Genomic DNA, 9,338 nt, shown 5'->3' on the forward strand with positions numbered 1-9,338 from the left:
AGACTCTATTAGCATGCATTCCATCTTAATTAAAGACGCAGCATACTAAAGAAGCCTCAACACATCATGATGTTGATCATATGGACCATATTTTCTGAAGCAACGCATGTAACAAAAACATAACGCCTGAGCCAAAAGGTGGAGACAACCCACATATCAATGGCCTGAATGGATAAACAGAATGTGATATACACATATAACAGAATACTATCCAGCCTTAAAAAGGTAGGAGATGCTGACACATGCTACAAATGGGTGGACCCCCATGTTATGGGAAATACTGCTGGGTGAAGGGAGCTGATACCCAAAGTACAAATATCGTACAACTTCACTTATACAAAGTCTCTAGATGTGTTTGTAGATGGAAAGTAGCATGGTGGTTGCCAGAGGATGGGGGGAAATGTGAAGTTACCGTCTTATTAATGGGTACAGAGTTTCAGTTTGGGATGATGAAATTTTGGGGATGACTGTACAACAGTGGGAATACACTTATTGGCACTGAGCTTGTACACTTAAAAAGGGTAGAAATGGTAAATGTTATGTATATTTTAACCACAGTAAACAAACAAACAAAGAACCTAATGCAATCACAAACAGAAGCAAACTCCTAAAGACGCAACCCCTCTTTCATCTGGAAACTAAAGAAAATGAGAACTGGAGGACCAAGTGACAGCAAAGTAATTAGGCTTCGGAGCTTGGGAGGGGCAGCTGCAGCCTCTATGAACGTAAAGACACGGGAGTGATCAGTAAAACGGGAAAGTAGGAAGTGATAAAATTAAGAGCAGAAATTAACTTAAAAGAATACTACAGTGAGTACCTGCTTTTGTGTTGGTTCTTACAGTGCTGGCTTGGGGATGTGGACGGACAGGGGTTTGTGTACGAGGAGACCTCAACACCCAGTGTGCAGAGATACCACTCTCTCACAGGCTGGAGGGATTTTGTAGAGAGAGTTGGAGAGCATGTGGTTGAGGTATTCAAGGGTTCCAACCCTATAGACAAGTGCACATTAGACCTCAATGAGGAATATACTCAGTTTACCTATATGGAGCCATACTTTGACATGTATGGGATGAAGGACAGAATCATGAATTTTGACCAAAATTACGATCTTTGCTGTTTCACGTGCTTCAGATGGTCGTGTCCATGAGGAGCTTCATGAACAGTTCAACCTCCCCTTATGCTAAGACAAGGGTCAGTGTGACTGACAGAGAGATCAGCTAAACCCAGCTGAAGCTGGTATTGAAGATACACAGAAGACCTGACAGGTGGCATTTCCAATGCTTTGGGATCCAGCAGACCCCAAATGCTTTAGACAGCATTCTAGGGATCTGTACGTACAACCAGGAATCAGGAGCCTTTGGAAGTTGCCTAGGTATTCCTATCTGAAACAGCCAGTGACCCCAAACTTTTCAGACTTCACAATAAACTACTGATCTACTCTGAAGATTTTACTGAAAGGCGTGTGAGGATGCTTTAAGGAAAAAACAGGGAGGTTCAGTTGGTAGAGCATGCAGCAACTTTTTTTTTTTTTTTTTTTTTGAGCATGCAACTCTTGACCTGGGGGTTGAGCTCATACCCCATGTTAGGTGTAGTGCTTACTTAAAAAAAAAAAAGAAAGAAAGAAAGAAAGAAAGAAAAGTAAAGTAAAACAATTTATTTTTAAAAGATTTTATTTATTTATTTGACAGACAGAGATCACAAGTAGGCAGAGAGGCAAGCAGAGAGAGAGGGGAAAGCAGGATCCCTGCCGAGTGGAGAGCCCAGTGTGGGGCTCGATCCCAGGATCCTGAGATCATGACCTGAGCCGAAGGCAGAGGCTTATTAAACCACTGAGCCACCCAGGCACCCAAAGTAAAACAATATTAACTGGGCCAGATCAAAAGTAGTATCAAAGTGACCTGGAGAGAAACTGTCATTGCCTTAAAAGGTTCTCACAGCCTCTGAAACAGAGAGATCCCTTAGTTGTATGAGGTCACGTGCCACAGGTGGTTTCAGTCCAATAAGCCCGTGGACTCTCTAAATGGATCTCTAAACTAGATGCACTTTGCCTCATTTGGGAAGAGCCCTGTGTTCAACACTAGGTATGAAAAGAAGTTAAGATCTATTGAAAAGCAAGACTTGGGGACTTAATTCTGGAAATCATAGCATTGACTACCCACTGAAGACCACAGAGGCCCACACAGTATCAGGTATAGATCATACAAGTCTGAGACTCATGGCCATGTCGTTTCCAAGGTGCTGGTAAGATGCTGGCGCCCTGTTTAAGGACATTTTAACGACTCCCAGGCAATGATTCACTGTGTTTAACATTTCTGATACCATAGTGAAGGTTAAATTTAAGTCTGCATTTTCAAATTTATATTACCATTTATAGATTCATTTTGGAAACTTTTAAAATGTGGTGATGCTTATTTTATTTTATTTTTTTAGTGATGCTTATTTTAAAGGTGCTATTAAATGTGAGAATGCTTGCGCTTAAAAAAAAAAAAAAAAAGACAAAATAAACATCTACAGATACCGAACAAGAGCGTAGAAAAAGGCACCAAAAAACATACCAGAAATAAAAAGATAGAAATATCTCTTGGCTGCTAAATGTAAAAATTAGAAAAATCTGACAATTCTCTAGAAAAATATTAATGACCTCCAAAAAAAAAGAGAGAGAGAGAGAATGAGAGAGAAGTATTGATGGCCACATTGAGTGACCTTTAATGACCAGGGAGGGATCAACAAGAGCTTTTTCTCTTAGGGGGCAGATATTTTCCTTTTTATTTATTTATTTTTTTAAGATTTTATTTATTTATTTGACAGAGAGAAATCACAAGTAAATGTAGAGGCAGGCAGAGAGAGAGAGAGGGAAGCAGGCCCCCTGCTGAGCAGAGAGCCTGATGCGGGACTCGATCCCACCCTGAGATCATGACCCGAGCCAAAGGCAGCGGCTTAACCCACTGAGTCACCCAGGCGCCCGATATTTTCCCTTTTAAAGACCAGACTATTTACAGAATGTAAATAAAGAGCCAAGGTCAACTTTGGTCGGTGGGCTGCACGCTGTCGGTCCTTCAAGTTCTTAACTAAAGTCTGACCTCGCACCTTTAAGAATAATTGAGGCCGCAGTACAACAGAGGCCCCCCGCAGCCCACCTACCCCTTGCCCGATCCTCACAATGGCTAGACAGTATCACTGACTCAAAAAGGAAGAAAAATCAGGCAAAACCTCGTGCTCCTGGGGTCACCTGGAGATCAGATTTTTTAAAAATTGCGAGGGTGTCTGGGTGGCTCAGTTAGTTAAGCGGCTGCCTTTGGCTCAGGTCATGATCTCAAGGTCCAGGGATGGAAGTCCGCATCGGGCTCCCTGATGGGTGGGGGGTCTGCTTCTCCCTCTCCCTCTGCCACCCCTTCTCACTCTGCTCTGGACTCTAATAAATAAAATCTTTTAAAAATAAAATAAAATATTATGAAAATTAAGGCAGATACATTAAAAAAAGACTTTTTTTTTTAAAGATTTTATTTATTTATTTGACAGACAGAGATCACAAGCAGGTAGAGAGGCAGGCAGAGAGAGAGAGGAGGAAGCAGGCTCCCTGCTGAGCAGAGAGCCCGATGTCGGACTCGATCCCAGGACCCTGAGATCATGACCTGAGCCGAAGGCAGAGGCTTAACCCTCTGAGCCACCCAGGCACCCTAAAAAAAAGATTTTATTTATTTATTTGACAGAGACAGCAAGAGAGGGAACACAAGCAGGGGGAGTGGGAGAGGGGAAGCAGGCTTCCCGCTGAGCAGGGAGCCTGATGTGGGGCTCCATCCCGAGACCCTGGGATCATGACCTGAGCTAAAGGCAGGTGCTTAATGACTCAGCCACCCGACACCCCGTGAGAGGTATTTTTTTTTTTTTTTTTAAGATTTTATTTATTTATTTGACAGAGAGAAATCACAAGTAGATGGGAGATGGGAGAGGCAGGCAGAGAGAGAGAGGGAAGCAGGCTCCCTGCTGAGCAGAGAGCCCAATGCGGGACTCGATCCCAAGACCCTGAGATCATGACCCGAGCCGAAGGCAGCGGCTTAACCCACTGAGCCACCCAGGCGCCCCCCGTGAGAGGTATTTTTGATATATTTCAAAATTAAATCTTAGCAAAAATATTGGATTACATGAGGGTTTTGCAGTCCGGGCAGTACTGACACCGGGCACTGGATGATTTTCTGTTGTAGGGGCCGGTCCTCCACATCCTTAGTCACATTCCTGTATTGGTAACATGTATTTACTGTTCCCTGCTGTACTGGGGGCCTCTGAGTGGATGGATGGAAGCATGTCGGGGAGTAGCCTTTCAGAGGGGGCGGTGGGGGGATCTGGGGAAATGCAGGGCCTTTGGATTTACATCCTTTGTACTCCCACCCAAGGAACGGATGAGGACAGCAGCAGGTCTGAGCAAAGGCTTCCTACCACCCAAGCAGGAATGGCACACCGGCCAGCAGGTAAGGGGCCCGAATCTGTACTGTCTGCCAATTACGGTGATGCAAACACTCCAAAAATATTGGATCTCAGGCCGCCAATGCATTGAGGTTTGTGAAACACGTGACCATTTAACAGTAGTGAGCCAGTACGCATTGATCTGAGCTACCACTCGAAGGTGATGGGATCCCAATGCTGGCTGGGAGGTGATAACTTTTTTTTTTTTTCCCATCTGGAATAATTCACTGTATCATGGAGTGGTCTTTCCTTAAAAATTAGGAAATCTTACCCATTTAACCACCCCCCCATGTAATATTTTGGGTGCAACTGTGAATATTTTTCTTTTGAGCTTAATACAGCTTCAGAGTCCACAGTGTTTGGCCAAATTTGGTAAATGTACATTCTCTCCAAAAAAAGAGCCCTTTCTCTAACTACCAAACCTCACTTCCTTCTAAGAGGCACCCAGAGATCCAGGAGACTGCTTAGGACCCCAGTCTGGATGGGACTGTTGTGAGCCCAGATTAAACGGGGGAAGAGTGACACCCAGAGGCACATGGTTTCCTTGAGTCAAAAATGGGAGAGGAAAAGTGGACACAGCACTGGAGAGACTGGCCTTTTCTTGTTTAGAACAGATTCTCCCACGCAGCACACGTTAGCGCTGAGCAGGAACCAAAGCGCCAGGGCAGAGAGCTGGGCTAATGAGGGGCCAGACTGAGTTCCAGGGTCTGCGCTCACACCACACAGCGAGATGGCGGGTTCGGGCTAACCAAGTGTCCCCTTCTCCTCAGCCAAACTGAAGAGAAGCCGAGAACGTACCTCCTTCACCTCACATCAGAAAGCAGAGCTGGAAGCCTTGTTTAGTCTGACTCAGTTTCCAGATTATGTCACCCAGGAGTCACTGGCATCAAAAATCAATTTGCAATACACGGTAGTGCAGGTCTGATCCCCTGGGGCGTGCGCCAGGCCTGCCCAGTGCTCCCCAGACGCTTCCCCCGCATGCCGGCTCCCTCTCCCTTCCCTTTGTCTCGAGACCAAATAATCACAACTAACCCTCCTGTATGGAGCAAGCGTCAGTAACCCGACTCTTGTGCTAGAAATACCCATTTTACACGGGGGATAAACTGAGGCACAAAATGGCATGGTAGCTTCTCCGGCACTGTCAACATGGAACTTTTCTGCCTATGGAGCACTTGTCCTACACTGTGCCTCACACAAAACCACAAAGATCAGAAGGGCCATCCTTTAAAGTCAGACACGCCATTGTTTGCAGAAGCTCGTCGCAGGGACTTGCTCAGTAAGGGCACTAAGCAACCAGACCAGAGGTCTCCAGCTAGAATCACACCCAGGGCATTGCAGATCCCTTCTGGAATGCTCCTCTTCTGTGTGCATCCATCAGAGAGGATAACAAAGATCCTTCTTGAGGACCTCCTTAGCCAGACCCCATACTGTATACTGTCCTATGGAGCCTTGACCCTTTGTCCTGCAGAGAGCTCCTGGCATTTGGCAGAGTCCCCCTGACTCCTGCTCTGGGGTCCAAGCCCTCCCCTTCTTTCTTCTTTCTCCATCCTGGCCACGGGTAAGAAATAGCTCCTCCCCAGCCTCAGGTACAGTGTGCAGAAGCCCCCCTTGCCTCCCCAAGGAAGACTGGTTCCCAAGGAAGATGAACGGCCACCATCCTGGGTCCCTTTCACTTTCTGGATTCACACCCCCCCACACCCCAATCTCCCCTCTTCACTCCACAGGTTTGGTTTAAGAACCGCCGAGTTAAATGGAGAAAGAGTGTCGAGAAAGGACAAGAAGCGGGGCTTCCACGCCCCACCCCTGCAGCCAGGAGGAACACAGCCCCAGCACCCACACACCTGGCCCACAGCAGACTCACTCTCCCCAAATGTCCCCATCCCCCAGAGGCAGGTGTTGGAGACTGTGACCCTGAGCTGGACAGGCTGGTGGCCACGGTGCCCGCCTTGTCCTCTGCCCCTTACGACATAAGCCAGGTGATGGAAGCTTATGGGTGTCTGGGAGAGGAGGAGAGTTCCAACACCTTCACCTGCCTTTATCAGTACCTCTCCCAGACCGAGTGTCAGCCGGGGCCAGAGTCCCACTAGCTGGCCCTGTCCCAGCCACTCAGCTCTGTAAGGCTATTGATCTGTCTAGGACAGGAGCAAGCTGGAAATTCCAGAGACCTGCCAGGATGGTTAAGCCCATAGATTTCAGAAGTTACAGTTTTAGGGGTGACTGGGTGGCTCAGTCGTTAAGTGTCTGCCTTCAACACAGATCATGATCTCAGGGTCCTGGGATCGAGCCCTGCATCGGGCTCTCTGCTCAGCAGGGAGCCTGCTTTATCCTCTCTCTCTGCCTGCCTCTCTGCCTACTTGTGATTTGTCTGTCAAATAAATAAATAAAATCTTAAAAAAAATTAAAATAAAACTTTAAAAGGTGCAGTCTAATTAAAAAATGGGAAGTAAATCTGAATAGATATTTTTCCAAAGAAAACATAGTTGGCCAACAGGTCAATGAAAAGGTGCTCGACATCACTCCTCATGAAGGAAGTGTGAACCCAAACCTCCGCAGGGCATCACCCCACACCTGGCAGCATGAATGGCAGTTATCAGACAGGAAACAGGGAGCGTTGCTGAGGGCGTGGGGGGAAAAGGAGCCCTCGAGTGCTGCTGATAGGAATAAACATCTGCACAGCCATTGTGGAAACCAGTATGGAGGGTCTGGAAAAACTTAGAAGTAGAGCTACGCTCTGACCCAGCAATCGTGCAAGTTCCGACCTCTCAACAAGTTCTAGGTTCCGGGGGCCAGAGAGAGGCCTGGATTTGGTGTGTGTCAGATAGGGGACCGCCTTGAGAGCATCGGGGAGTGAGGGCCCAGGAGACAGGGGAAATGGAGGAGACGCCCAGGGCTGGCGTCCCAACATCGGGCAGGGAGCTGCATGAGGAGACCGGCGGGGCAGTGCGTGGAGCCGGCCCCACTGGCACTGTGGGTGGACTGGGCGTGTGTGGGGGGTGGGGATGGGCGGGAGCAGCGCTGGGAACTCAAAGCGCCAGGACGCTGCACAGGGATGAGGATGGCAAGAAACCGGCCTCTCAGGAGGCAGGTGCAGGTGGGCGCTGGGCAGGTGAGTGGACCGTGGAGCGGGGCTAGGGGGCTGGCATCAGAGGCGGGGTGGGGGGCGGTGCTGAGGACGGGGGAACCCTGCCACTGCGGATGTCGGATGTCGGCGTGGACATGCAAGACCAGCCCGGGCCCTGGTTTTCAGGGTAAGGAGGCCTGCATCGCTGGCAAGGCGCCGGACCGTGGAGGCAGAGGGGCACGCGTCAGCAGAGACTGCGGCTGGCACGTCTGTCCACCTTCTGCACTCTGGCCCGGTCCTCCTGGCTTTGAAGGCCCTGACTTTCCTACTCTGGTTCTTTTGTTCTTAGACCAAATCTGAGGAGAGAACATGTGAGTCAGGGTGAGAGGGTATGAAAAGCGTCCTCGGGGCTGCTCCCATGTTTCCCAGGACAAAAGCTGCCTTCCCAAAGAATCACAGAGCCCCCATCTCTTCCTCTGGATCCAGTCAGGGGCCTGGGGTCCAACTCCTGCTATGACTCAAGCTCCAGAAGGGAGGCATGGGGAAAAGCATGAGCCTTGGGGAGGCACAGAGGCTGTGGGTGTCGTGGTGAGACTGGGGTCCTGCTGGAAGGCTAGAATGCCACAGCTCTTTCCCTGTGGGCCTCTGTGGGTAGGGAAATTATGGGTTTTGGGCAGAAAGATGCTGCCTCAGAGATTAATGGGATATGAATGGGATGGGGCTGACCTAGGGGCCCCTAACGTTCTTCTGGTGGTGTTTCTGGACTCACGAATAGGAAGAAAAATCGGGGTTGGAGGACCTAACCTCACAGACCTCAGTTATGTGATTGTGCAGAGTGAGTTTAAAGATTAACTAATTTTTAAAAATAAATATATATATATATATATATATATTTATTTATTTGGCAGACAGAGATCACAAGTAGGCAGAGCAGCAGGCAGAGAGAGAGGAGGGGAAGCAGGTTCCCAGTGAAGCAGAGACCCCAATGCAGGCCTTGATCCCAGGACCCTGAGATCATGACCTGAGCTGAAGGCAGAGGCATAACCCACTGAGCCACCCAGGAGCCCCTAATTTATTTTTAATGATCTATTTATTTATTTAAAAATTTTATTTATTTATTTGACAGAGAGAGAGATCACAAGTAGGCAGAAAGGCAGGCAGAGAGAGAGGGGGAAGCAGGCTCCCCTCAGAGCAGAGAGCCCTGCAGGGCTCCATCCCAGGACCCTGGGATCATGACCTGAGCTGAAGGCAGAGGCTTTAACTCACTGAGCCACCCAGGTGCCCCAAGATTTATTTTTTTAAAGAGATTTTATGTATTGGGGCAGGGGAGAAACAGATACCCCGCTGGGCCGGGAGCCTGACTAAAGGTTTGTTTAAATATCATTCAGTCCTAAGAAAGGAGGAGATCCTGCCATTTGTGAAAATGTGGATAAACCTGGAGGGCATGATGGTAAGTGGGACAAACCAGAGAAAGACCTACTGTATGAGCTCTTCTATGTGGAGTTTAGAAATGCCCACATCCTAGAACCAGGGAGTAGAAAAAAAGTGGTTGAGGAGTGGGGTGGGAAACTGGGGACGCTGGTCAACGGGTACAGACTTCTGGTAACTGTGAGGTGGAGTTCTGGGGATGTCACGTACAGCACAGTGATGACAGTTACCACTACTGTGTGGACTGCGGAACTGATAACTGCAAAGACCGCAAGTCCACATGGAAACTGTGTGAGGCGGTGGCCGGGTTAATGAACTTGATAGTAGCGGTCATTTCTTTTTTTTCTTTTTGTGGGGGAGAGAGAGGGAGAGAACCCCAAACAGGGTC

The 9,338-nt window shown here is 48.3% G+C and overlaps 1 pseudogene; it reads left to right on the forward strand.

Moving 5' to 3' along the window:
* The first annotated feature begins 719 nt into the window (after positions 1-719).
* LOC132005813 (dedicator of cytokinesis protein 7-like) lies at positions 720-2,003 on the forward strand (annotated as a pseudogene).
* The last annotated feature ends 7,335 nt before the right edge of the window (positions 2,004-9,338 follow it).

This window comes from Mustela nigripes, chromosome 17, assembly GCF_022355385.1.
Source record: "Mustela nigripes isolate SB6536 chromosome 17, MUSNIG.SB6536, whole genome shotgun sequence".
Taxonomy (NCBI): Eukaryota; Metazoa; Chordata; class Mammalia; order Carnivora; family Mustelidae; genus Mustela; species Mustela nigripes.